At 37.7% G+C, this 27,559-nt stretch overlaps 1 pseudogene; it reads left to right on the top strand.

Moving 5' to 3' along the window:
- LOC141834054 (ARM REPEAT PROTEIN INTERACTING WITH ABF2-like) lies at positions 1-22,894 on the top strand (annotated as a pseudogene).
- Positions 22,895-27,559: the final 4,665 nt, after the last annotated feature.

Genomic DNA, 27,559 nt, shown 5'->3' with positions numbered 1-27,559 from the left:
ATGCAGGTATGTTGTTTGCTAGATGTTTCTCAGTCTTTCTATACGGGGGAGAACTTGATATATATTCCTTGTTATGATTAATGTGACAATGTATATTTCTTGTTGTTGAGATTTGAATAATGATGCATATTAACTAATAAATTAAATCACTTTGTCTATTATTGCTTTAAACTTTTTACTATAAATGCATGATTTTTTTTTTATTTTCACTTTACATGATCTTCATTAAGGTGCTTTTTCTTATTTAACAGCCTGAACATCAGCAACTCATAGCTAATGCTGGTGCCTTGCCTTTACTTGTAAATCTCTTAAAAAGTCATAAGAAAGGTTCCAACTGCAGGGCAGTTAATGGTGTTATTAGGCAAGCAGCTAATGCAATTACTACTCTTGCTCTTCACAATAGCAATATCAAAGCATATGTCAGGTTATTGCACACAGAACTGGCTGTCATTTTGGATGTTAATCCTATAGAGTTTTCTATTTGTCTTTCATATCTTTCAGGATTGTTGGTGGGATTCCCCCCCTTGTGCAACAGTTGGAATCTATTGATGTGGAGGTGCAGAGAGCCGCTGCAGGTGCCTTGTGTACTTTGGCATTTAAGAATGAAAGTAACAAAAATCAAGTAATTTGTTAAGAAATTCATATTTTTTTTCGATGTTGAAACATTTCCCCTGTTTGTTTAAACCGTTTTTTTGCCTGACTCATTGTTGCAGATTGTGGAATGTAAAGCTCTTCCCATATTGATTCTCATGCTTCAATCAGTTGATCCTTCCGTCCATTATGTGGCGGTAAGTTAATGCAGAGAAACATATATGATGACTTAATAGCTCAAACATGTTTACAACAATTTGAATTCATTTCATGGAGTGCATGTTTGGATTACTGATTAATGTTCATATGGCATGTAAGGTTCCTTGAAACATGGGCCATTTTGATACCTTACATGTGTCTAGATGGACGTAGATGCTTTCTTACGTTGCCTCTTGTGGCTGTTGTGTCAATCTGCAGCGGAGTAGAAGCTGGTGTCTGTTTGTCTGTTAACATAGAGTAGGAGTTGCAAGGGAGCAAATTATATGGTTTTTTTCCCTCTCTTGGCTCATGGTAGTCTATAGAGGGATGTGGAATATGCAAATTATAATTTTCTTTTTTATATAAGTTTAGATTTATAAATGATTATTTTGGTAGACTTGTTTATTTTGTAAAATAAGTTAATTTTTTTATTTGGTAATTATCTTATTTAAAGTATAAAATATTTGTCCAAGTTCGATCAAGTTCTTTAAGGTATGAACTATATCTTTACTAAAACATTTTTAGTTTATTTTCAATTTTGTTTGAGCTGGCACCATAGATCCTCATTCTTCCATATAATCATATTCTTCATAATAAAATTTAATTGCTGAGAGCTTGATTTTGGTGTTCTTTTAGTTGGTATTACTTATCAGAGCAAAATTTTGATTCAGTATCAGCACAGTACTGTGATTCCATTGCTAAGCAATCCCCTTCTTGCTTGTTGCAATTTGTGCAAGCTGTCTCATCCATTGTTGGCCTATGGCCACCCATTAGGAATCTTGCTTCCTTCTCCATCAGATACTGCCATTTTAGCACTTACATCGTTTGCATCAGCTGGTGCCAATGGCGGTGGTTGTCCTTGCTAGGTGAGAAGGCTTCAGTTTCATTTTGTCACATCCACAATATGCATCGTCACCTCCTACCCCTTCCACCTCTTCCCTAGAGGAGGTTCTTGTTGCCTCCTAAACTTTGTGTCCAAGAGTTCCGTTCTATGTGTCTGACTTAGTCTGGCGATCATCTCTCACTAACTGCAGGGATTTCTGTGTGTCTTTCAATCTAAGGCCTCAATGCTTCCTCTGAACAGTGACTTCTGGGCTGTGATATAGCAAAAGATAACCAGGGTTGCCTACTGAGACATACAGTTCAGTTTCAGTTTAGGCATATTGAGTGGCTTGTATGTGCTTAAATGTCTGCTGTCCATCTGGTGATTGAGTCGATGCAGAAGATCTATCCTGGCTACATGACTAATCTGAAATTCAGTTACAATGATACATTTTTCAAATTATGATGTAAGTGAGATTAGAATGACTAAAGCAACTGTATCTGTGTGATAGCTAACTGAACTATTTATTATGTTACATAAGTTATGTGTTAGGTTATATTGTTTAGAATATAAGTAGATTAATTTGATCAAATATTATTTTTTAAAAAAGATTAATTGTGTCCTGTATCCGTATTCTATAATTGAATCCTTTTTCAACCAGTCTTTGTGTCATCATTTTGAGAAAATCATGTGTATGAGATTTGTAGCCAACATGTGTATGGTTTTTTTTGAGCTCAAATAACATACTCATGATTGTATGGTAAGCCATTACGATGGCAAAAAACAAGTTCAGGAGCCTTAGATCTAGGGGACTAATTAAAGGACTAAAAAACAAGTTCAGGAGCCTTAGATCTAGGGGACTAATTAAAGGACTAAAAAACAAGTTCAGGCTTTTTATTATTATTATTGCATATTTTCGGTAAACATACACAATAAGTTGAAGGCGCACACACACCACACCATCACCTCTTTTTTTGCTCACCAGACCAGTTGTATTTATGATATTCAGGTAGGTGTTATTGGTAATCTTGTTCGTTCATCCCCTAACATAAAGAAGGAAGTTCTCCATGCAGGAGCGTTGCAACCTGTGATTGGCTTATTGAGATATTATCATTATTAGTTTTAACATATACCAATGTTTTATCCAAACCTCAATTTCTCATCCAAGTTTGCCAAACTTCAAATTTCTAATCTTTTGCCTCTATTGCGTTTCTTTGATTGTTTTTTTAATTCAATGAACATTAAACAAGTTCATTATAATATTTTCAGGCTGGCTACTTGACATGTAGTGCAGTTTCTTTAAGGCTCAATTTTTTGAATTACTTTTGTAGAAAAAGGACTACACTTATTTTTGTCTGGTTGTCTATAGTAAGCGAGAAAGAGCCTAAACAATATCATGTCCTTTGGTCATTTTGAACATGAGAAATCAAACATGACTTAGCATGATCTGTCATTTGAGTCTCAGGTTCATTCTATTTGGCATATTAAATACTTATCTGATGGTGATAAAAATAGTAAAATTAGGTTAAGTAGTGTTTTCTGGTCTCCTCTAGGCCACACCTTCAAGTTTAATCTATATAGCTTGTCTAACTATATAATTAATTGACATCTTTGATTATGCCATTACATTCTTAATCTATTTTTTACTATTTATCATTTATCAAAGGTATACTTAAATTGCTCCTTAGCAGTATTATTCTTATTTTATGCTTTCTACTACCAAAACGAATGTCTTGGCAATTATTTCTACTAATTTTTATGGCCAATTTCCTAAGTGCTTAATATTAAAATTCATGAGGTACGGCATATCTAAATTTCATAAATTTTCTCTTCACCTATGAAGCTCATGACATACACATGACTTTCTAACTGTTGCTATAGAACTCCACCTTTAAAGTTGTTGGTTGCTGAGTAGATAAGTAAATCTATCATTAAATGTTTGGTTAATATATTTCATGCTATAATTTAAATAACGATTCTAAATCATCATAGCCGATTGTAGTTCATGTTGCACCGGGAGCCAAAGGGAAGCAGCATTACTGTTGGGACAATTTGCTTCAGCTGATTCCGAATGCAAGGTACCTTCTTGTTTGCAATCTTTTCTCTTTGCTTGTCTATGCCTGAGGGTACTTTTGTGATAAATTGTATCAAAATTTCGTTCCATGTGAATGTTCTGCAACCTTGACTTTCTTGCAGGTGCAAATTGTTCAGAGGGGTGCATTGCGACCTCTAATTGAGATGCTTCAGTCATCAGTTGTTCAACTAAAGGAGATGTCTGTATTTGCTCTTGGAAGATTGGCACAGGTGTTTGAGATTTAACATCTTAACTTTTACGTGCTAAACACGATATCTCTTGCATTTGTATATTTTTGATATTCTTTGCTTTAATATCATACTTTGATTATCATTAATTTCTCATGAACTTGTTTGTCTTTATGCATAACAGTCTAAAATGCATTTAACAATGGTCTTGATTCACGTTTTGTGATACTGTGGTATAGATTTTCATTTTTATCATTGATGCCCTGAGTGTACCAAACAGAGTGTATTGGAACTGGTATTAAGTTGTAATAGCTAATTATCTTAAGATGCTTTCAATAATCTATCCTCTTACAGATGCATGAAGTTTTTCATATGAGAATTAAACTCAGCCCCTTTAATTTTTTTTCTATTTATATATTATGGTTGAATTTGTTTCCTGTCTTTGTACAGTGTGTTTTTTTATCTGCTACATTTTTTTACATGTAGGAATCACACAACCAAGCTGGTATTGTTTTCAATGGTGGTTTAGTGCCTCTGCTAAAACTTCTTGACTCAAAAAATGGATCTGTGCAGCATAATGCTGCATTTGCGCTGTTTGGAATTGCAGAGAATGAGGTGAACACCTAATTTTTGTTTGATGACTTGTCTGTTTTATTCAATTTCTACGTGCATGGTTAAATTGAGCAACATCTGATGGACACGCTCACCTTCTCTTTTTCAGGATAATGTTGCTGATTTTGTCAAATTAGGAGGTGTTCAGAGACTACAAGATGGTGAATTCGTTGTCCAGGTGTGTTTGCTTTCAATTGTGAGCACTTGTTTGCTTTGTTTTGAGCAAAGTGATCATAAGAAAATATAAACTGAGTTGCAGGCAACACATGCAACATTTCATAGTAAATACATTGAAAAGATTGCAGGCAAAAATCAATGGGCGAGTGAGTCTCTCTTTGGTTTATTTCTTAGATCCTTTATGTTTTGAGTTGAGATGGACAAAAGCATTCACTTTCCAAGTAGTACATTTTGTCTATATTCATTATCGACGTGGTTGTTTTGCATTTTTTTCTCTTGCAGGTATTGATGCATTTGTTATATTTGATGAGAGTTGGAGAGAAGGCTGTCCAAAAATGTGTAGCACTGGCTCTTGCTCACCTTTGCCCACCTGTTGAACAAAGAAGAATTTTCATCAATAACAATGGTACTGGTTTTGTTCAAATATAAGCATATTTAGTTGCTCCACACTACTTTTTCATTCTTTTTTGTTCTACCCTTTTGGGAATATGTAAGCAAATAGGTGTTTCTTTAAGGAACTGATTAAGTGTTGATCCATGTTGTCTCATAAATGATCTCCCTTTGTGACTTGCAAGGACATGGTGTGTGCCTATATTTCCATATGCTTTGATTACACAAACAATATGTGAATTTTTTATCATTAGTTATTCTAGGTGTTTGAAGAATCACTGAGCCTAGTTTCATAGGTCCAAATCTTGTTCGATACAAATGAGATTTGTTCTGACACTGTTCAGATAAGTATAAAATCCAAAGTGGACTAGTTTTATCAGTGGCATCTGATGTGGGATTGGATGATAGGGAGCTCAATATTGGTGTAAAAGCTTGACATGGCGGCTCATACAAAACAAAATCCAAAGTACCAATATCTAATTATCATTGTAACATCAGTAATTGCTAAAGATATGTTAATTTTTTAAGGTGAAGAAGAATATGTGACAATTTTATAACCTAATTAATTGATGCAAATCAAAGAGGATCAAATACATTCAAACAATTGTGACCTAGCTTGCACAATTAATGTGGTGTCAATCAATCCATCTTGTGTCTTTGGCAGTTAGCACTAATACGCCATCTTTCTCATCTTGGATAAGTTCATATTAAAATTTAGATTTAAAATTTGGTTAGTCTCCAATTGAATCCCTTTACAAACATACATCGTGATGGACTAGGACATTTTAGAATATATGCGAACAAATACATCTCACTCTCTCTATCTATACATATAACTTATTAGTACGAATCAGATAACAAACTTTTGTCTACATGTATATGTAGCCTAATTTTAAATTTGTCATTTAAGGTGCCGTTTATATTCTTGTGATTTCTTGATTATTTAATTTATTTTTTCCATTATTTTTGTTCCTATTATACTTGTTTTACTTATTAATCATTCATGTAGGTTGAAGGTTGTGGCTTGATTGTACTGATTTCTTTTACATGAAAATGTACATACAATAATTAATAATATCAAAATTAATTTGAGTAAGCTATTAATTATTTACTGCATTCCTAAATTTCTAATCTGTTCTAGGCAAATGCTTCTATGCACACCGGATAGCTTTGCTTGCTTCATCAGATGCATTTCGGGCAATGTTTGATGGCGGGTATACGGTAATGATTAAGGAAACCAGTGTATTAATTCTCATTTTTCTTTGCAATTAAGAACTAATCAAATGATTATGAATGTGTTGTTCAGTAATCAAGGAATTAATTTCTATCAGTGACTGTGTGCACTAAGCATTATTTCATTTATTTCATAGGAGGAGGATGCAAGAGACATCGAGATTCCTAACATAAAGTGGGAGATTTTTGAATTAATGATGAGGTGATTGTTGTTCTTCTTCTCGTTATTTTGAAGCCCAGAGTTTTCTATATTTTGCTCCTTGCCTGCAGGTACATTTACTCAGGATCAGTTGAAATTAACAACCTTGTTACACAAGACCTCCTAAGAGCGGCAGATCAGTATATTCTGAAGGGCCTTAAGCGTTTGTGCGAATATAGCATTAAACAGGTGAATAGAACAAATGTTCTTTTGAAACTGGCTATCCTATTTTCAGCTTACAATATAGGATAGCCAGTTTCAAAAGAACATTTGTTCTATTCACCTGTTTTAATGCTATATTCGCACAAACGCTTAAGGCCCTTCAGAATATACTGATCTGCCGCTCTTAGGAGGTCTTGTGCAACAAGGTTGTTAATTTCAACTGATCCTGAGTAAATGTACCTGCAGGCAAGGAGCAAAATATTAGAAAACTCTGGGCTTCAAAATAACGAGAAAGACTGAGAAACATCTAGCAAACAACATACCTGCATGGATGTCTTCTGATGGACTAGGAAAGAGAAGTTGAACTAAAAGTTTGCTACTTCTTACAAGAAACAAGAGGACCCACATCTATTGTTAGTCTTGAAGTCCCTAATTTTATTTATCATTTGAGTGATTAAGATAGGCTTGTTTATTTTTCTCTCTCTTTCTTTTAAAACACATTCTCCTTTCTCAATTAAACACTCTTTACTTGATGAAATTGATGTTGAATTCCAAATCTCTTTTTGTTTTTTGACAACTTTTCTGCTATTCATAGAAATATATGGTTTGGCTTACTAATTCTCAGTTCAGTGCTTTATCAGTCTTATTTCTCTTGTAATGGAGCAAATGCAAGAACATTATTCTTTATCAGCAAACATTAACCTTTCATTTCTGTATTTTATCAGTAGTGCGTTATTTGTGTATTTTTCTCTATCGGGTATCTCTTGCTTGGTCATTCGCCAGTACCTAATTCCCCTGGGCCGAAATAGAGTCACTATTATAAGGGCTCGCATTCATCGATAGCGACGTGTGGTCCATCTCAAGTGGGAGCTCAAGTCAAGGAAAGGTGAAGCTCCTACTTACTTTGACTTACTTGGCTTGGTACCCAGCTTCCGCGCACTGAAACGTGCAACCAGCTTCAGGGCAGGAGTGCTCCTTGGCTTCTGACCTATTGATCTGGGGTTCAGGTTCTTTGAACCTCCAAGGCAGGATCAAAGCCTTACGTCTTCCCTCAACTCGTCTTCCCTCCAGCTCCTCTTGCCCTGACGTTGAGGTAGGATGGGGTGTGAAGCACAGTCGATCAATAGTACCCAGTAAAGCAGATGTCTACTTATTCAATAGGTGTCTATTTTGAATGACACAACTGAGTGTGACAACACTCTCAGATACCTGGAAAAGAAAGGGAGCAGTATGCTCGATAAATGGCCTTGTATGCTTGGTTTAAATAAGCATGGCCCGAGGAGCTCTTCTTATATTAAGTTAAGCAGGTGCCCTAACTTTAGCTGCCCTGGAGAGTTCTTCTTATATTATTAGTTAAGAGACCAGAGTTCAAGGTCCTTAATTGGCGAGCTCCAAGTAGGGATGAGCAAAAATTTGGTTAAACCGAATAAACCGATCAAATCGAACCGAATTAAAAATTCGGTTCGATTATTTCGGAAGTTCGGTTATTTTTTTTAAAAAAATTGATTAATTCGGTTCAATTTCGGTTTTAAAATTTCTTATTCAGTTAAACCGAATTAACCGAATTAATTAAATTAGAAAAATAATTTATAAATTTTAAATAAATAAATTTATAAATCCCTAATTCATTAGTAAAATTTTTATAATATTTAAAAAAATTTAGTTAATTCGGTTGAAAACCGAATTAATCGATAAAATATCGGTTCGGTTTGTTCGGTTTTTATTATAAAATTCGATCGATTCGGTTGATTTGAAAAAAATTGGTTTATTCGATTTTCGGTTAATTCAGTTCGGTTCGGTTCGATTTTAACCGAATACTCACCCCTATCAGCCACTGCCTCGGCTTCTTGGACCTCCTTCTGCCCTTTAGTGAAGTCATCATCTTCTTCTGGCATGTTTTGCATATAAGGCAATCATATAAGGAATCTGAAGCATATTCAATGAGGATAGTATAGAAAACCTACATGTAAGTCAGAAAATAGAATATTCACAAACAGTATGGGCATTAATCCACTTGTGAAGAGTGCCAAAAACATTTGAAATCGTTTCTTGTAGGGATGAGAAAAAATTTGATTAAACCGAATAAATTGATCAAATCAAACCGAATTAAAAATTGGTTCGGTTATTTCGGAAGTTCGGTTATTTTTTAAAAAAAATCGGTTAATTCGGTTCAGTTTCGGTTTTAAAATTTCTTTATTCGGTTAAACTGAATTAACCGAATTAATTAAATTAGAAAAATAATTTATAAATTTTAAATAAATAAATTTATAAATCCCTAATTCATTAATAAAAATTTTATAATATTTAAAAAAATTTGGTTAATTCGGTCGAAAACCGAATTAACCGATAAAATATCGGTTCGATTTTTATTATAAAATTCGGTCGGTTCGATTGATTTGAAAAAAATCGGTTTATTCGGTTTTTGGTTAATCCGGTTCGATTCGGTTCGATTTTAACCGAATACTCACCTCTAACTCCAAGAAAATGCATAAATTAAGGATAGTATAGGAAACCTACATGTAAGTCAGAAAATAGAATATTCACAAACAGTATGGGCATTAATCCACTTGTGAAGAGTGCCAAAAACATTTGAAACCGAATACTCCCCTTCTCAACCTCGTGCTCAAAAGGTTGATCTCCTCAGCTCGCACTGCCATCCTTTACCAGCAGAGTCGGAGGATCTTGTAGATGCTTCACGAGCGCCGGACGGCCCCTCCTTCAACGATCACGCTCACAACCTCCTCTGCGCAACGGAGCGATCGTAGCACCCATCAGAACCCACTTCAGAACAAACTCATTCACAACCAATTTAAATCCAAATAAGAAGAAAAAAGAGCTCTAAGGAAATAAAAACTTCGAGAAAACCACTCTTCGCGAGTTCGGCGCAGGCGGTGGAGCGTGCTTGGCGGTGGCTCGATCAAAGAGGCACCAGAGAAAGCTCGCTCCAGGACCTCGACCTGGGCCCGGACCTCGCGTGCGAGCGTTTCTTGGGAGCGATGGCAGCAGATTCCTTCAAATCCACATCTCCTCCTCTTCCCCCACTGCCGAGGACGTAGACGAGTCAGAGGTGGCTGCGACGACGGTGCAGCCCTTCTCCTCCAGCTTCCGCTTATGTGCTACGGTGCGGGATTAATTAACGACAGATCCAATGTTTCATAGTCAATTCTCACGTTGTCGGTCGTCGACAAAAAATTTGATTAAACCGAACTGAATTTTTAATTCAGTTTTTGATCATTTTAGAAGTTTGATTATTTTTTTTAAAAAAATCGGTTAATTTGGTTCGGTTTCGGTTTTAAATTTTCGTATTCGGTTAAACCGAATAACCGAATTAATTAAATTTAAAAAATAATTTATAAATTTTAAGTAAATAAATATATAAATCTCTAATTTATTAATAAAATTTTTATAATATTTAAAAAAAATTGGTTAATTCGGTTAATTCGGTTAAAATATCGGTTCGGTTTGTTCGGTTTTTATTGGGAAATTCGGTCGGTTCGGTTGGTTCGAAAAAAATCGATTTATTCGGTTTTCGATTAATTCAGTTCGGGTTTTAACCGAATACTCACCCTAGCTGTCGGAGATTAAATAATTGTTAGGAAAATAAGGGGCGGCAGAATCGGGAGGGTTAATTCTTGAGTATCCTTTTCTTTTTTTAACGTTTACCGTTCGTTCCCATAACGGTTCAAATCATCTTTCCCGCTATACACTTTTCTTCATTTTATTTATATATTTTATTAGTTATGATATCTTGCCTGGGCCCACGGTGCGATTCGTACGCGACACCTTCGATCCATCGTCGCTGTCGCCGTCCTCGCTGCGCCATCCGGCCAACGTAGTCGCTGCCGTCAGGACACGATCAACGCGATGCTCGCAAGCGCTCCGTCCGACAGCAGATTCCAACCGGAGCAGCCGCCTTGTCGTAATTCGACGAATTGTACCGAAAACACAACCCGCAATGTGGGCATTGGATTCCGGCCAAATCGTGGCTGCGACGCCGAGTCCCTCCCTTTGGCGATCTCAGATCAGAATCCGGTCAGAATCCGACGCCTACTACTGCCGGCCACGTTTCCTGTCAAAATCATCAAATTTCGACCACTATCCGGCCGGATCATCTTGGCTAATGGAGCACCGACGAGTGTCGCATCGATCACGTCCGAGGTGGCGGCCGATGGTGGCCGGACTTTTATAAAATCAATGGTATCAGAACAGGTTAAGAGCTCTGTGTGTTTGGTTTCAGTTTTTACATGCACTTTTATAAAATTATACAACAGACAGTAGGGATGCAAGATTATCCCTTGGGTTTGTCGAGGTTATATTTTGCTATAGTTTAAGCACAGCGGGACACTATAGATTTATTTTTACAGTTCGATCTAGAATTTTTGTAAACTCCTTTGTGGAGTATAGGATCGAAAAGATGTAAAATTTTTCTATTATTGTTGCAACTTCTTCTTGCGTGGTGAGAACCGGATGCGCAGCGGAACAAGGAAGACGCGACTACGTCAAAGGGAGGCTTCTTGAAGAACGACGGATATTGAAAAAGGTCATAATAGTTGGAAAATTATTTTTTCATATTTTTATTGCTTATTCTTTATGCTGTTTTTTATTATATCCTTTATGTTTATGTAATTGCATATTATTTCTTTTATGCATAGAATTACATAGGTAAAACCCCTAAGGATTTGTCTAGAGGGACATTATGGGTACATTATTAACAAGTTCTTAAAATTGGTTTTGTCTTAGAAAGTGGTTGATGCTCCAATAACCAAGAAGGCCAATGTGCCTTGCCACGGCCTGGAAACTAATTTTTTGAATAAGTTAATATGTATACATAATTTTTAGCAAACGCCTCAATCCCAACAGTTTCTACTAGCCACTAGAGTAAATTCGGAAAGTGCTCATGTTGAGGTCACCAACAGCCGACCTCCATGATTAATCCATCGCTGTAGAGTGTCATACTCCATCTGGGGATTAGAATCATGGGTTACAATATGGTCGCTCCATTAGGTGGTAATCTGATCCACCCAGGTAATCATACTTCGTGTTGCTTCCCATAATTTTTTCCTCCAAATAGAGAATATGCATGCTCCATGCTCCGATCGAGAATCGAACAATGATGCTCTTGAGAATCCACTGATGGTCCTACCATTGCACTATGCGCTAAGGGGGGATATTATATATCTATCTTGTTATGATAACAAGTTATTTGATATTGACATGTCATATCATACATGCATTATTTAAGTTATGATAGATTTCTTTAAAAATATATGCATTTGAGTTATATTATACTCATTTACATGTATAAATTGTAATTCTTTGTAATTAAGGATAAATAACATTAATTGACATCCTATGTAGGATGATCAAATTTAGAATTCCTAGATAGAGATGCATGATTCATTAGTTTAGGAAAAAATAAACTTTACATTTCACAAGAATAATAGGATTAACTTGTGTGTATGGAGATATACTAGACACACGTGAGATGTTAATGTTAGTGCAATCTGCCTCTAGGGTTTCGATGTTTGATAATATACTTAGGTTTGATCAGTTTGGCCAAAGATTGATCCAACAAGACATAATATTTGGATGTAAGTGAAGTATATCAGGTCAAAGTTGACCAGATGACTAACAAGAAAAGTCCTAGTTGGAGACTAAGCAAGAAGTCCTGGTTAATGAGATTGGGCAAGGATATGAGTGAAGTCTAGTCAAGTCAAAGTTAACCAGATGAATAACAAGAGAAGTCCTAATTGGAGACTAGGCAAGAAGTCTTGGTTAGTGAGATTAGGCAATAAGTCTTGGTAGATCTAGGGCATGCACCAAGCGAAGAGTTTAGGCAGGTCAGTGACCGGACGTTTAGCAGGTTGATGAGCCAACAAGGACTAGACATCGAAAGGAAAGTCCTAGGGGTCAGGATCAGATGCTAAGCAAGAAGTTCAAACAGGTCAAAGGTGACCAAATGTTGGTAGGTGAGAAGCTTACTGAGTGACTAGTCCTAACTATTGGTGCAGGGAGCATTAGACGAACGAACCTTAATTTTGATAATGGCACTAGGTTCAAGTTAAGTGTGTTGTTAAGCTAACATAGTTAATCTAAATGTCAGCACAGGTTTGGACTAAGTCCTAGTTGCGGTTAGGCACTGAAAAGTCCTGATCTAGAAGATCAGGCTGAAGACTTAGCAGGTCAAGTGCACCAGGTGCAAGTCCATGCAGTGTCAGGAGGACCAGGAAGCATGGTCAAAGCCTAATTGAATACGGTTAGGAGGACCAGAAGGTTGGTGAAGTCTGGGCGGTCTAGAGGACCAAGCGCAGCAAAAAATTCCTAGGGGTCGGGGGCCATGGCTAAGCGGGAAGTCCATCAAGTTTGGAGGACTTGTTGGCAAAAGTTCTCCCGAGTGGAGTGGGTAAGGGCGCGTTCCCGAAGTGGAACAGTGGGCGTCAGACTAACTCAGGATTTCGATAGAAATCTAAAGTTAGACCCACAAGGTAAGGCTTAGGAGTGTTTATATATTTGCATGCTTGTCTTGCAGGAACCAGGAGCTGGAAGCAAGATGGAGAAAGCATAAATGAAGTAAACAAAGTAAAGTCAAGCCAACCAGGGGATCTAGTCGACTGATGGTCTAGTCGACTGAAAGGTAACTCTAGTCGACTGACGATTGGATAATCGCAGCAAAGACGGAAAAATTATCAAGATCTTCCACGTGGGATTGGAGTCGACCTGAGTAGGTACTCAAATCAACCTGAGCAACAGATAACACAGCGAAGTCAGCCACGGAGAAAGCGGATCGCTGGCTAGGTGGAGTCGACCTGAGATTGGCTCAAGTCGACCTGAGCAAGCTATAAAAGGAGGGGCGATGTGCACAACCAACATGATCAATTCCAAGCCTTCCTCTTCTTATAGAAGTGGTTCTGAACGTGAACGAGGTTAGACGTTTGCAACCGAGGAAGATCCAGGAGGAGTGCGCGGCGCTTAGGACTTCCGGATCGGCGATAAGAGTTTGCTTTTAATTACTATCTTTAGTTTCTATTCTTTATTGTCATTTATTATCTTAGACTATAAGACAGATTTCTCCGCCTCCGAATAAAGTTCGGAAAGGAGACCACTAGTGAACGGGCGCCTTGACAGCCCTAGATTTGCAATGTGTCACGAGTAGGCTTGCAAATTAGAATTTATATTTTTTATCGAAAACCCATAATAAATTCAAGTAAATGAAGTATAGGGGCCTCGAGTCATATTTTTCCAAGGACTAGTAGATAATTGTTCAATTCAAGCTTGGGTGTCGTGTTTTTGGGGTTTTCTATGTATAAAAATGGGGGTTTTGGTTTTTATGTCTAAAAATCCTAAACAATACAGTAAAAGTAACTAAAGGAAGTAAACGACAATGGAATAACCTAAACTAAAATAAAAAGATCAAATCAATAAGTAAACATGAATCTAAACAATTAGACAACAAGAGAATTGAAGTATCAAACAATTAAACACTTAAGCATTGAAAAAACAAGAATTCACTTAAGATACCCGATCTAAACACGAAATTACTGTAAAATGACAATTGAACTATGGAAATTAAACTCCAACAATGAAATTAAACCACAAACAATCAAAGGAAACTAAACATTGGAGGCTAACATTGGCACGGGACCGGGAGTTTGGCACGGAACAGTAGCGGCACAGAACAGTAATGAGAGTTTCAGTGGCTAAGTTTGAACAGAATGTTAACACAAAGCTAAGCAATTCCTAAAGAAAATATAAATTCAAACAAAACTGAGCATTAACCACATAACCATGTTAACTAGGTTGCTAAGAAATGGAGTTGAAAGAAACTTAATAGCTGCAAATTCAGAAGCTGCCGAAATCAAAAAACAACAGTAAAGAAAAAAAATCAGAAACTCATCCCTCCTTCCCATTTTCAATTGTATTCTTCACAACTTGGTTGTCAATTAAGCTGGTAAACCATTATTGCAGATTCACTGATCCCTCTGGAGCTTGATGCTGGTCTCCGGAGTGTTTCGCTCGCTACCAGCACCACGAATTGGCCGGAAAAATCCTCTTCGGCCAAGACAGACACTGTGCGACGCGTTTTCAGCTGGCAAAAATTGGATTCCGTGGCTTCTCTTGCTCCGATTGAGTTGCTCGTGGCTCCGGTGTGCTACATGCTCCTCAGAGAACCCCTCAAAGGACGTGCGGCGTCGGATGACACTGTGGATGGTCGGAACAAGAAGAAACAGGGTGTTGGCCGGTGAAGAAACCCTCTCCGCCGCGCCGACTCCAGCTGTCGGGATATACCCAAAGGACCGAATTCGCACTCCTCAGAGACCAAGGAATGCAACGGAAGTGGTTTGGATGGATGGGGTTGGCCGAGCACGTACGTCGATGGGCAGGGGATCGCTCGCGGGGACGATGAACAGTGGCGCAGCCACTGTTCATTCCTTTAATCCGGATTTTTATACTCTGATTAATTGAACAGTCTGGGCCGTTAATTTCTTGATCCGATGATGGAGCTTGATCTGGGGTTTTAGGGCAGCCTAGGGTTTGTGAAAAATTCAAAGATTTTGATCAGACTTGAGTTGGGTCATGTCCTCCATGTGGCTTGATCAATTTGGACAAATTTGGCTCGATTTGACCGCGGTTGAGCTTGAGTTGGGTCCGATTTGAGCCCTAAAATCAATTTAAACCCAATTAATGTAAAAATTGTCATTAAATCATGAAAATTATAATTAAGCTTCAGATTATGCAATATAGGACAATTAAGATTAAATCGATTTATTTTATAATTTATTTTCATGTAAAAATTCAAAAATAAATCGATTAAAATCATAAAAATCCTAACTCATCACGCCTCCCGTACATAGGTCTTGGACATACTAATCCTGGAGGGTTAGAAACCAAATAAATCCGCGAGTCCCCTGTATTATTTTCTAATTCGCTGTTTAATTTTCTCTGTTAGAACAAACGATTTTGAAAAAGTGATAACACGCTATTCACCCCCCCCCCCCCCCTTCTAGCATGTTACAACGATCCTACACTAACTAGAGGTTAGGCAAGGGTAAGTTCAAGCAAGTCAAGGGTTACAGGATGTTTGACAGGTGAGAAGTCGATCGAGTGACTAGTCCTAACTGGAGATTAGGCAAAGATAAGTTCAAGCAAGTCAAGGGCGATCGGATGTTTGACAAAAGAAAATCCTGGGAGAGTAATCGTCAAGTAAGCCTAATAGGTTAGACCTATAGGGTAAGGCTTAGGTAAGTCTAGTAGGTCAGACAGACTCCATTTAGGCTTAGGTTGTTTGATTATTTGTTGTACGCTAATCTTGTAGGAACTAAGAGCTGGAAGCAAGACTAAGGAAGCATAACAGAAGTAGTCGAACCAAATCCAAAGTCAACTTAGATCAAACCTGATTAAACTCGTTCCAGGCACTCAGATCATATTTCGAGTGCTCGAAACTGTCCAAGTGCCCTGGTATATTCTAGGCGCCTAGACTAGGGCAGCTCCAAGCTCCTAAATCTGATTCCACGTGCCTCGGGCTAGTCCATGCACTTGGACTGGGATGGAGAATTAGCTTAGATAAAGACCGACGGAGTCGGATCAAATTGAATCAGTTCGGGACGTCTGGAAGAGTCTTTATAAGGCCTATACGTGCAAGATCAAAGTACGATGAACTTTCTACTAGTTTCTGATCCAATAGTGCTACTGAATGTGACCGATGCTCTACTTGTGCAATTGGAGAAGTTCCAGGAGGGGTGCGCTATGCTTAGGGCTTCCAGATGGGCCCGACTCAAGTGTTTGCTTATTTTGTCTTATTATTTATGCTTTACATTTTCTATTATATTTTGATTGTAAGACGAGTTTCTCCATCTCCGGAAAGAGTTTCAAAAATGAGAGCACTAGTGGATAGGCGTCTTCCGTACATAGGTCTTGGATGTACTACTCCTGAGGGGTTAGGAACCAAGTAAATCTGTATATCTTATTTTATATTTTTAATTCCACTGCCAACTTTTCTATGATAGTAACTTGAATGGTCAAACGAGATTCACCCCCCCCTCTATCGCACGCAACAGTCTAACAATTAGGATTATGAATTAAGTACAAGATGTTATTTTGATGCATCAAATTGAGTTAAGTTTTATCAAATCAAATAGATTTTGTGTTGGTCAATCATAATGTAAGTAAATGTGCAAGTCATGTGCATTTAGCTGATAGATCATGATTGAAAATTGGCTTGGCCACTACATGGGTGTTTGTCACATGAGGTCTTGGGGTCAATTCCTAGCGAAAAAATTGCTTGTTGGGTTCCTTACCTCACCCATTTAGGAGTCATTACGTCAAGACAAAGCCCTCCATGATTTACCTTTCTATAAATGGTTATGAAACTAATCGTGTGGGGTGTCCGGAGTCAACGTATGACTTTTTCCACATGGTTGAAAATTGGCTTTAAAAGTCATTTCAAAATTATTTTAAAAAAAATCTTGGTGAAGTATATTTGTTAATAGAAATCATCATTAATTGATTAGGTTGATACAAAGTTAGAGTAAAATATTAAAGTTTTTAATAGTTTTCAACTTTGTTCATTCTTTGAAAATAAGATATATTTTCATATAAAATTATTTTTTTCTGATAATATTTGACATAAATAATGTCTGTATAAAATTTTTTTAATTTTTTAAAAATCATAGAATTTCTTATATATTTTTAAAATTCAATCTAAAAGTTAATTATAATTTTTCAAACACCATAATCGATTGTTGTCAGTCAGCAATCAACTGTTAGGCAACAATCGACTATTATAGTGAGTTTTGGCTTAAATAAGATTATTTCAATCAGTTAAGCTCACTATTAGGTAATTTACTATCTCTATTCGTCTTACATACTTAGATAATATTCAAAGGGAGTTTTCTTGGTGAAAATCAGAAAGGGATGTTAAAAAGAAAAGAATATGACATTGAGGGGGAGATTTAGATTCAAGATTGAAGTTTTTAACCCCACAACTCAATTTTAGTATGTCTTAAAGGTTTAGGAATTCCAAATCATTGTTGATGCAATTATTGAAGTTGGAGCATATTTTGAGGGGAGGTTCTCCTTAAATGTATGATTTCGATATGAAAAGGAAAGGGGAGAATGAAGGAATTCAAGAAGATATATATTGTATGCTCAAAATTGAGCATTGGAGAAAATGGAAGGTAGGAAACTTCTATTATGTTGTTAAAAGTTTGGAATAGAAAAAGAGAATTAATTTTTTCGAAAGAGGTTTTTGATGTGTGTCAAAGGAGGAGAATGAAGGGTTCAAATTAGGAAACCTTCATTCATGCCTTAGCATGAGAAATAAGATGTTGGTCTAATGAGTTATCCTAACTTAAACATATATATTGTCAAACATCAAAAAAGAGAAATTTGTTAGTGCAATCGACCTCTAATCAAAGTTGACCAAGCTTAAGTTAACTCGAGTTAGGTTTAGATATTTGATCAATATATTAGTTTGTCAAATAGGAGTCAAGTAGGTGAAGATTAATCGGATACTCAAAAAGAAGTGAAAAATCCAAGTGGATTACGATTGACCAGACACTTGATGGTCCAAAGTCTGATAAGGAGTTGGCAAAGAGAAAAGTCAAAGTGGGTCATGGTCGCGTGAAGTCTCGACAGGTCAGAGTTGATTGAATGTTGGGCAAAAGAAGTTCCGGTAGGTTGAGGTCAATCGAATATCAAGCAAGATAAGAATTCATCTTTGGTTAGGCTGAAATAAGAGTATTAGTCGATTGATAGAGTATATCGATCGACGGATGGACTATAACCCCCGAAATTGGGATTTTAGATGTTTTTATAGTTTGTTATAGTAATTTTAGGATTTGCTATAGTAGCTTTGGAGGTTGTTATAGTACCTTTAGAGTTTGTTATAGTAATGAACGGTGCAGTCGATTAATGAATGCGAGTAGTTGATTACTATGTTACTATAGCAAACAGAATGTTTGAAAATCGATCGTTCAACTCGACTATTCTCTAACAATCAACTATCAAAGTTTAGTAATCGATTGTTGTCGTTGTTCACACCAGGGTCGACTAAGGCATATGCCTAGGGCTCCTATTATATTGGGGCCATCAAATTTTTTATAATATTATATGAGTTTAGATGGTAAATATTTAAAATTATATGTTAAAAAAAATTTAGTCAAGATTTGTTTTGATTGATAATTTTAATTTTTTTTACTAGCCAAATTAGATTTAATCCATAATGTTTAATTTTTAAAATTTTGCCAATGTTTTTTAATTTTTTTTATGTATCAAAGTTAAATTTGATCCTTTTTAATTTTTTTACTTATCAAAATTAGATTTGGTTGATAATTTTAATTTTTTATTATTAAAATTATATTTGATCGGTAATTTATTTTTAATTTTTATTAAAATTTGATCCATAATTTTTAATTTTTTATTGATAAAAAATTAATTTACCGACTAAAATTAACTTTAGTTAATAAATTAAAAATATTCATTGGTTATACTTATTGATATTTTATATATAAATACTTTTAAAAGTCAAAAGCATATTAATATTGCATTATGTATACTATCTTTTTTATATAATTCCCGATGTTTACTAGCTAAATATTTTTTATTAAATAAATTTGATTGATAATTTATTGAAGTTAAAATTGATAAAAAGGTAGCTCGGTGCAGAAACTCTTGTTAATGTGGGATTTTGAGGATGAATCTATTGTACGTAGTTTTATCTTTCTTTATAAGAGATTATATCTGCTATTTCAGCTCACATAGTAGTAATTTTATCATTACGTCAAAACTTCCCTTCATTGAAGTTAAAATTGATCAATAAAAATTTTTAAAATAACAATTAAAATGTATATTAATAGTATTACAATAATATATTACTAGTTTCCAAATTAGTTAGTATTTTTAATATTTTATTAGCAAATTTTAATTTTATTTATTTAATTAAAAATATTTATTAGACAAATATATTATTTTTAACAAATTATACTCAAAGTTTAACATAAAAGAATTTTTATGTTTTAAATTTTACTAATAAAGAAGTGAGCTTTGGTACATGATAAATTATTGTTATGTGATCTAATTGATCACGACGTTCAATTGAGAAATTAATCTTTTGCAATGTACAAATTGGCCTTTTAAATTTTACTAATAAAATAAAATATCTCTAATAATATTTTATACAAAAATTTATATTTTAAAATAATATTAATTTTTAAATATATATATATATATATATATATTAAGATCTTAAATTTTTTTTACTACCTAGGGCCTCAAAAATTGTTGAGACGACTGTGATTCATGCATACAAAAGGTGTTGGAATCAACTGTGAGGTTTAACTGTTGAGGTAGAGATTAATAATGTTTAGTAGTCAATTATAGTCGTCGATTTGAATTAGACACGTCGGATTGACCCGCCCTATCAAGTAATTTAGGTGGATTGGGTTGAAATTTTATCAACTCATTTTAAGATGGGTCAGATGGGTTGGCCCGCCTAGTCCCGCGACCCGTGTGGGTTGGCCCGCGGTGGGCTTGGGTTGGCTCACGGGTTGAGAAAGTTTATTTATTTATTTTATATTTTAAAATTAAAGTAGAAAACTCAATGAATTAGTGGATTTGATCCATTCAAATTACAATTCAAGCTTTAAAATTATAATTGCAAGCTTAAAAATTTTAACTTAATCAATTTAAACTTAAAATTTTTAATATTTTTTTATTTTTTAACAGGCCCGTGGATTGACCCGTCTAACCCGCGGCCCGCCTTGAGTTGGGTTGGGTTGGAGATTTTCCAACCCGTCAAGTGTTATAATGCCCACGTATGATGGGCTCGCTATGGGTTGGGCCCCGTCATAGGTTAGCCCGTTTGATAGCTCTATAGTCAATTGATGGTAGTCAACCTGCGTAGAAAGAGTCGTTCTGCAAGTGCAACAGTCAAATTAACAGGGTAGTCGATTGATAGGCAGAAATCAGTCTGACAACAACCTATAAAAGATGATTTTGAGGAGTGTTGATAATGCCCACGTAGGGCATATGCATAGGATTATGGGATAACCCATGCTCCCACTACTTACACCCATTATCTCCACTCTTGCTCCCCTCCCCTATAAATACTTGTGAGAAGTTGTCATATGCATTGAGAGGAGGCTAGGGCTTTGTCACATCATTGGCTAAAGGGTTGGTGAAGCCGCGGTGATAGTTCGAGTTCTTGTAACTATCATTCCGACTGCAAGTTGTTGGAGTTCGAAGTTCGCATCCTAGAAATTTTCGGAGTCAAACGACAAGAGGTATACTTCTTTTAAAATTCTGCAAATAAAATATGTTCGTTTGATTCCAACATTGGTATCAGAGCGAGGTTGATTTTTTCGTCGTTGATCTTACAATCAATGAGTAAAAGAGTGCTCGAACGCGTTCTCAAACACGCTTGCCGCGATGCTCGGCAGGCCGATGGTGTTTGGCACAAGCCGAGCGACAAACGGTGCTCGGCATCAGTCAAGCAGTCAGCAGTGCACGGTACAAGTCGAGCGGTTGGCAGTGCTCGGTACAAGCCGAGCGGGCGGCAATGCTCGGTATAAGCCGAACGATCGACGTTACTTGGCACAAGTCGAGCGATCCACAATACTCGAGAGCCCGAGTGAAAGGTGCTCGGGAGGGCGGTTACCGAGTTGTGCTTGGGACGTGCTGAGGCGTTCAGGCTCTCGGGATGCACTCGAGTGCTAGGCTCTCGGGATGTGTCGGGTGTTAAGGGCTCGGTCGAGGCGCTCGGGAAATCGATGTGCAAGTCAGCCGTCGGCACAAGCCGAGTCAGCCTCGGTGCTTGGCACGCATAGAGGTGCTCGACCGAGGTGCGCATTTTGCTCGGGAATATTCCTGAGTTGCACGGGTACTCGGGAAGGGCCGAGGGACTTGTACTCGGGCGAGTCACGGTGTTTGAGTGCTCGACATAGTCGGCGGTATTCGGCACAAACTGAGGTCTGCACGAGTAGTATTCCGAGGCACAAGTCGAAGTGCTCAGTGCCGAGTGTCCTGGGGAAGACGATGAGGTCTTACTCCGAAGAGTGTGGTGGTAAATGGACTCTAATGGTGGTGCATAGACTTACCGAGAGTTTTATGTGAAAAGTGACTTCTTGTGTATTGCATCTTGATTTGAATGATTAGATGCAATTCCGGATTGTGGTATATGGTGTCCGTCGATTCATATGTTCATTCGGATTTGTAATCGAGTCTTTTGAATTTTGATGATTCATAGTGTACACAAGGTAGAGATATTAAAGCATCATAGGTCACTAATGTCTCTCTATTCTATGTGATAGAGAAAAATGGCTGCAACGAAGACTGTCATATTGGATCTCGTGAAGGGAGAAAAGCTGAACGGTGATAACTATGATATTTGGCACCGAAAGGTTCAGTTTGTTTTCGAGGAACAAGAACTCGAGGAGGTTCTTCAGCACGAGATGGTAGACCCCGGGGAGGGTACCACAGTACAAGCGAGACGGGATCAGGAGGTATATCGTGCTTGGAAAAAAGGATGGCCAAGCTAGGGTAATTCTTCTTAGCAGTATGCATGATGAGCTAATCCCGATTTATGAATTGTATCCTACTGCTAAGTCGGTCTGGAATGCTCTAAAAGAGCGATATGGCACCCCTCTTCAGCCCCTAAGTTGAGGATGCAGACTTATAAGTTCATAACTTATAAGAAGAGGTCCGATCATACTATGAAGCAGCATTTAATGCATATGTCGAGTATGATTGCTTCTTTGAAAAATATGGGGGAGTCAATGTCTAATGAGCTTCAGGTGCTGGGTGTGATCCAGTCTTTGCCTGACTCCTAGGATATAGTCAAGACCTATCTCACACACACTGAGAGTATTCGTACTTTCATGGAGTGTGATGTAGGCATTGTGAGCTCGAGGAGGAGCGCCAGGAGGTGACCAAGTCTGCTTCAGGTCATGCTTACTTTGCAGAGTCGAGTAAGGGCTCTCGGGGAACAAAGCGCAAGTGGCGCAAGCATGAGAAGAAGACCAAAGGTCGTAGCAACAAGAAACCTTTTGTGAAGACCTATGAACAAGGACAGAAACACAAGAAGAAGGAGCTCGATAAGAGCAATGTACGATGCTATGTATGTGGTAAGCTAGGGCATTTCGCACGCGAGTGTCGTGAGCGAAAGGTAAATCCTTCTTCTTTACATGGCTTGAGTTATGTGTCATCTAGTGTGATGCTCACTAACTCTTCTCCTTTGTGGATTGTAGAAATAATTCATTGAAGCCAAAAACTTCCTTGCTCAACTAGGGGTGTCATTGAACGCAACCGAGGCCAAACGCTTACAACCAGGGAAGTTCTAGGAGGAGTGCGCGACGCTCAGGACTTCTAGATCGACTCTACATAAGTGTTTGCTTTTATTATTGTTGTCTTAATTCTTTCTATTATTTGTATTACTTACACGGACTGTAAGACGGATTTCTCTGCCTCCGAACAACTTCGGAAAGGAAACCACTAGTGGACGGGCGCCTCCCGAATTAGGCCTTGGACGTACTAACCCTGGGGGGTTAGGAACCAAGTAAATCTCGCGGGTCCTTCTGTGTTATTTACTAATTCCGCTGAAAGTGCTTTATTAGAAAATGAACGAAAAGAAAAAAGGTGACATGCGCTATTCACCCCCCCTCTAGTGCGTATATCGATCCTGCACCTTTCTCTTTGGAAGATCAATTAGCTTGTTCATGTAATTCAAATTTACAAAATAGTTTATCTAGTTTAATGACTGAAAGATCCCTAGATACTTTATAAGCATCTACCATTGATGCCCATAAAGTAGTTCGAGAAAATGCTTGAAGTACATACCTACTAGATCGCAGTTCTCGATCTTCTCACCTATGACATGAAGCCCATTTACAATCTCCTTGAACCGTCCGTGCATCTGGCTCACATTTTTGTTAGACTTCATTACGAAGGATTGTAGTTGACCCACCAAGAGATCCCTCTTGGCTCGTCTCGATTCGCTCGATCCTTCATTCAATTCGATGAGTTTCTCCCAAAGTTCCTTGGCCGAATTGAAAGGGCCCACTTTGCTTAGTTGCTCCTTTGAAAGTCCACATTGCAAGGTGGTTGTGGCTTTTGCATTTGCTTGCGCTTTCTTGCATACGTCCTTTGACCAATCTTCGATAGGTAGAGGCGCTCCGATTGTATCCTTGGGCTTTTCGAAGCCAACTACAACACTAAACTAATTTTCAATATCGTTTATTAAATAGTACTCCATTCTACCTTTCCAATATGCGAAGTCATTGTCGTTGAAGTAGGGCGGTCGTGCGGTGCTGTATCCCTCTTGAAACGCCATTAATGATTCTTTCGGTTGAATGTTAGTTCGCACGAAAGGGACTTGCTCTAATACCACTTTTTGGGACCGAGGCGTTTGCTAGAGGGGGTGAATAGCGATTTCTCGATCTTTCTCTGCAAGATAGTTAGCAGAAGCAAAATACAATATACAAAAGAAAGAACAATCGCTAACCCGTTCGATTTACTTGGTATCCACCTCAACGAGGTGACTAATCCAAGGATCCACACACCGCAAACACCTTTCCACTATGAAACTTCTCTTTTCAAAGAGCACTTTGAAGGCGGAGAAACCTTTACAAATCGATCTCTTCCTTGTACAAAATTGGTAGTGAAGTTTTAGATGAAGAGGAATCAGATTTATAGTGATTGAAGTTCGTGCAAGAATATAGAAGAATGAATCGCACTTTCTCCAATCGTCAAACTGCGTTTTTATATAATTCTATGCATCAGTCGATTGCTCCAAGGGTCAGTCGACTGATGGGCTTCAACGGCTCTTTAATACGCATTTAATTCGTCAGTTGTCACCCAACGGTAGTCTATCAGTCGACTGCTCCAATACTAGTTGACTGTTATCAGTCGACTGCTCACTTAACTGGTACCAGTCGACTGCTCACTTGACTGATCTTTCTGTCTGCTTCGGTTTGCTTCTGATCAATAACCAGTCGACTGATCTGTCAGTCGACTGTCAGTCGACTGGTCAGTCAATCGACTGGCAAACTAGTCAGTCGATTGATCAAGCTGATGATGGGAAAGACTTGAAAAACCGTTCCGGTAGATTCTTGCAGAACAAAAATTTTTCAGAAACGATCTCAAGTTGCCCTCATAGTCGATCAAACGAAGTTTGATCGACTCGTTTAGATCATTGGGCTCTTGTGTTTGGTTTACAGGATCCAATATGAAAAGCATAATTTAATTAACGCGAAAACATTAAATTATACCTTTCTTCGGACGGTTGTGAAGGATGAAGTTTGTACCCGAAGACCTCTTGATCTTCTGCTGTATTCCTCTCCTCTTCTCGAACGCTGTGTGGACAACGATCCTTCGAGAATTTCTCCACCAGAATTCTCCTCTCCGATGGCTTGCTAAACTTTCTTCTCTTTGCTTGGAGAAAAGAGAAGAAGAAGAAAGGGTTGGCTGCCGAGAGGGTCTCGGCCACCAAGAGTTATTATCTCGTGTGTTCTTCAACCCTTGGCAAACCCCTTCTTTTATAGCCTAGCCATCCCATAAATATGGTATAATTAGAGCCATAAACATGGTATGATTGAATCCTAAACATGGTATGATTTAGATCAATCAATTCGGAGATTTTGGTAAGATTTCGGAAGTTTCCAATTCGAACCCGAGGTGTTTAATCGATCAAACAATCGATTAAACATCGCTACTTTTTCTCATTAACACTGGTAATCGATCAGGTGATCGATTACCAGGCTGGTAATCGATCAACTGATTGATTACCAGTCGATCTCCAACGAGGCTTGGTAATCGATCAGCTGATCGATTACCAAGGTGTGTAATCGATCAGCTGATCGATTACACAGCCTTGTATGGGTTCGAATGCCTGGTTTCTTCACGAATTCTTTCAAGGTGGACTTGAGGATTTCCAGAGGCTACAACAGGGACCTAGAGGAGGAATTGGTTTTGGTCTCCTAATGGGTTTAAGCTTCCCATGTTCTTTACCGAACACACAGCTTAAGTCCATCAATAATAACTCATTCCACTAGAGAGTTATTATTACACTACCGCACCAATCCCATATTATAATATGGGCTCCTTCTCACTATCAGTACATTAGTCTCCCTGTGTTTAAGATATCGTATGTCCGTCAATTAAATGAGTTACTAACAACTCGAATTTAATCAACTTCTAATCCAAGAGTAGTACCACTTAACCTTATTATCATGCGGACAAGGTCCACCTGCAGGGTTTACATGATAATCCTTATGAGCTCCTCAGTTTGGTTCTTCTCCATTTCAGTGTTCGTGTGGATACCGTGGAGGCGCGAACACACTGATCGTGCTGAGATCCGACGACCTTGAAGGCAAAGAGTTACTGTCGGGATTGCGAATGACACGCATCGAAGGTAACCTCGATTCTAGTAGGTAGAATCGACAAACGAGTATGTTTTTCACATAGATCTTCTGGAGGGATCCTGTTTTCCGTTGCGTTATATGCGGTTTAATCGATTTTTCGTGCATATAGATCCCTACAGGTGCGTCAATAGTGAGGGGAAACTAACGAATAGTTGGTCAGGTGTCCCAACGATAGCACTCGAGAAATAAAGGTATCTGCTATGTGGACCGAGTTCTTTTCTTGTTCTTGCTTTTCTAACTTCTTTGCAGGGAGGACGGGAAAGGATTGAAGTTCATTAATTCTCAAAAAGAAGGAAAACAAATAAAATTCAACGCCAAGGCCACATGGCCACACATGATATGCTCCCTTTGCCATGGCTGCTACTACCTCTCCTGAGTCGATCTTCAACTTGCTTCCGTTCGGGAACATGGGGTAAATTTCCAGAATTGCATCTAAACGAGCCATTGTTCTAAGGGCTCAATAATGAAGAAGGGGAGTTGCCTAAGTTTTTCTCTTGATGCTCATTGTGAAAGAATTACAAGGGCATATGTTAATGTTTTCCACACAATAGGGTTCTATTTAGCCAAATTTTGTCTCTATCCTGTTTACTTCAGACCTGCAAACTCGGTCGGCATTATCTTTATGCTTCCTCCATGTTGGGCTCATAATATTAAGTTGTTGCATGTTGTTATAACTGACACATTACCCATTGATATTTGATTTTTTTTTTTGACAATCGGGATTTAAAGAAGAGCACTCACTCGTAGGGTTCTATTGTATTTTTTTTTCTCTTACCATCATCTGTTAACGAGTTGATGGTATGAGTTGATGGTACGAAGCTACCAGGTAAGGGCTAGCTACCCTACTAGTTAGAAGATCTTGGGATCAATGCTTATTCTCCTAAACTCGTTGACTTTAGATGAAACTTTAGCCTCTCCAAATAATCAAGACTTTTTCTTTAACTTTTTTTATAATTCATTCGTATTATCAATCTACTGATCCTTACATAATATCGATCTACTATTCAGTGCAGTATTATTTTTATCCATTTATAACTAACAACTTTAATATTTGTCTTTTTGAAGTACCTATATAAATTCTCAAATACTTCGGATCTGCCATCCTCTCCAAGAAGGATCGACTAATTTCATTCTCCATGACTCAAACATGAGTGTGGATTGGATCTGTCATCCCCTCTAAAAAGGATCGACTCATTTCATTCTCCCTGACTCAAACATAATCATAGACTGAGTGCTCATTTTCCACTATCAACGATAGAGTCATCTATAACAAACTCTTCATTATCCAAGACAGTTCAAACTTCCTCTATTATGGGTAAAGTCGCCTACAACATATTTTCTCTGTCTGGGATAAAGTCGCATACAATACTTGTTTTTCTCCATCATGGATAGGATCATCTCCAATAATTTCCTCCGTCAAGGACAGGATCACCACTTTCTCTCTTGACTAGCGAGTTTTCGTTGTAGCCTCATTAAGGAGTTGGCATCTTTGCACAAGGT

The sequence above is a fragment of the Curcuma longa genome, chromosome 8 (assembly GCF_044706935.1).
Source record: "Curcuma longa cultivar G26 ecotype Majalengka, Jawa Barat chromosome 8, ITB_CL_G26_1.1, whole genome shotgun sequence".
In the NCBI taxonomy this organism is placed as follows: domain Eukaryota; kingdom Viridiplantae; phylum Streptophyta; class Magnoliopsida; order Zingiberales; family Zingiberaceae; genus Curcuma; species Curcuma longa.
The sequence above is the reverse complement of the archived record's forward strand: the minus strand, read 5'-3'. Positions and strand labels throughout refer to the sequence as shown.